Source organism: Crinia signifera, chromosome 11 (assembly GCF_055691185.1).
Source record: "Crinia signifera chromosome 11, ASM5569118v1, whole genome shotgun sequence".
Taxonomy (NCBI): Eukaryota; Metazoa; Chordata; class Amphibia; order Anura; family Myobatrachidae; genus Crinia; species Crinia signifera.
The window spans coordinates 67,007,204-67,009,703 of NC_139227.1; the positions used below are offsets into that span (position 1 = coordinate 67,007,204).

The following is a 2,500-nucleotide window of genomic DNA, read 5'->3' on the forward strand; positions in this document are numbered from 1 at the left end:
ATTGAACTTGTATGTCTTGATTCATAGTCCAGAATGCTTCTTTATAAATGAGGATTATTACAAGTATAGAATTGAACAGCATATTTCAACGGTACGTGCAAAACTTCTCAAGGTCCCACCGAGATTTGAACTCGGATCACTGGATTCAACGTCCAGAGTGCTAACCGTTACACCATGGAACCACATTTCAAAGACTTTATACATTTTTCCTTAGATTGAAAGCTTCAAAAGAGGCCAATTTTCTTCTAATTACCACATAGTTGAACTTAATGTGCAAAAATGATTCTGATCAAACTGAGAATTGAAGTTGGATGGCTGGATTCATGATCCAGAGTGCTTCCCTGAAAATGAACATTAGTAAGAAGTATAAGATTGAACAGGATATTTGAACTGTAAGTGCAAAAAGATACAAAGGTCCCACCGAGATTTGAACTCGGATCACTGGATTCAGAGTCCAGAGTGCTAACCATTACACCATGGAACCACATTTCAAAAACAATCTTAAATTATTCGCTTAGAGGGCTAGCTTTTCAAAAAAGGCTCATATTATTATAAATATCCCAGAGGTGACCTTTATGTGCAAAAATGGTTCCGGACAATCTAAGAATTGAACTTGGATGACTGGATTCATAGTCCAGAGTGCTCACTTTAGTATAATTATCCCAGAAATTAAATTTACGTGCAAAAATAGTTCCATAGAATCTAAGAATTGAACTTGTATGTCTGGATTCATAGTCCAGAATGCTTCTTTATAAATGAGGATTATTACAAGTATAGACTTGAACAGCATATTTCAACGGTACTTGCAAAACTTCTCAAGTCCCTCCGAGGTTTGAACTCGGATCACTGGATTCAAAGTCCAGAGTGCTAACCATTACACCATGGAACCACATTTCAAAGACATTTATACATTTTTACTTAGATTGAAAGCTTCAAAAGAGGCCAATTTTCTTCTAATTACCACATAGATGAACTTTATGTGCAAAAATGATTCTGGTCAAACTGAGAATTGAAGTTGGATGGCTGGATTCATGATCCAGAGTGCTTCCCTGAAAATGAACATTAGTAAGAAGTACAAGATTGAACAGGATATTTGAACTGTAAGTGCAAAAAGATACAAAGGTCCCACCGAGATTTGAACTCGGATCACTGGATTCAGAGTCCAGAGTGCTAACCATTACACAATGGAACCACATTTCAAAAACAATCTTAAATGATTCGCTTAGAGGGCTAGCTTTTCAAAAAAGGCTCATATTATTATAAATATCCCAGAGGTGACCTTTATGTGCAAAAATGGTTCCGGACAATCTAAGAATTGAACTTGGATGACTGGATTCATAGTCCAGAGTGCTCACTTTAGTATAATTATCCCAGAAATTAAATTTACGTGCAAAAATGGTGCCATAGAATCTAAGAATTGAACTTGTATGTCTTGATTCATAGTCCAGAATGCTTCTTTATAAATGAGGATTATTACAAGTATAGAATTGAACAGCATATTTCAACGGTACGTGCAATACTTCTCAAGGTCCCACCGAGATTTGAACTCGGATCACTGGATTCAAAGTCCAGAGTGCAGACAATCTAAGAATTGAACTTGGATGACTGGATTCATAGTCCAGAGTGCTCACTTTAGTATAATTATCCCAGAAATTAAATTTACGTGCAAAAATGGTTCCATAGAATCTAAGAATTGAACTTGTATGTCTGGATTCATAGTCCAGAATGCTTCTTTATAAATGAGGATTATTACAAGTATAGAATTGAACAGCATATTTCAACGGTACTTGCAAAACTTCTCAAGTCCCTCCGAGGTTTGAACTCGGATCACTGGATTCAAAGTCCAGAGTGCTAACCATTACACCATGGAACCACATTTCAAAAACATTTATACATTTTTCCTTAGATTGAAAGCTTCAAAAGAGGCCAATTTTCTTCTAATTACCACATAGTTGAACTTTATGTGCAAAAATGATTCTGGTCAAACTGAGAATTGAAGTTGGATGGCTGGATTCATGATCCAGAGTGCTTCCCTGAAAATGAACATTAGTAAGAAGTACAAGATTGAACAGGATATTTGAACTGTAAGTGCAAAAAGATACAAAGGTCCCACCGAGATTTGAACTCGGATCACTGGATTCAGAGTCCAGAGTGCTAACCATTACACAATGGAACCACATTTCAAAAACAATCTTAAATGATTCGCTTAGAGGGCTAGCTTTTCAAAAAAGGCTCATATTATTATAAATATCCCAGAGGTGACCTTTATGTGCAAAAATGGTTCCGGACAATCTAAGAATTGAACTTGGATGACTGGATTCATAGTCCAGAGTGCTCACTTTAGTATAATTATCCCAGAAATTAAATTTACGTGCAAAAATGGTGCCATAGAATGTAAGAATTGAACTTGTATGTCTTGATTCATAGTCCAGAATGCTTCTTTATAAATGAGGATTATTACAAGTATAGAATTGAACAGCATATTTCAACGGTACGTGCA

General features: G+C 36.0%; 1 non-coding gene across 1 annotated transcript; it reads right to left on the bottom strand.

Moving 5' to 3' along the window:
* Nucleotides 1-412: 412 nt before the first annotated feature.
* Nucleotides 413-484, bottom strand: TRNAQ-CUG (transfer RNA glutamine (anticodon CUG)). Its single transcript has one exon. It is a non-coding gene; the product is annotated as a tRNA-Gln (tRNA).
* Nucleotides 485-2,500: the final 2,016 nt, after the last annotated feature.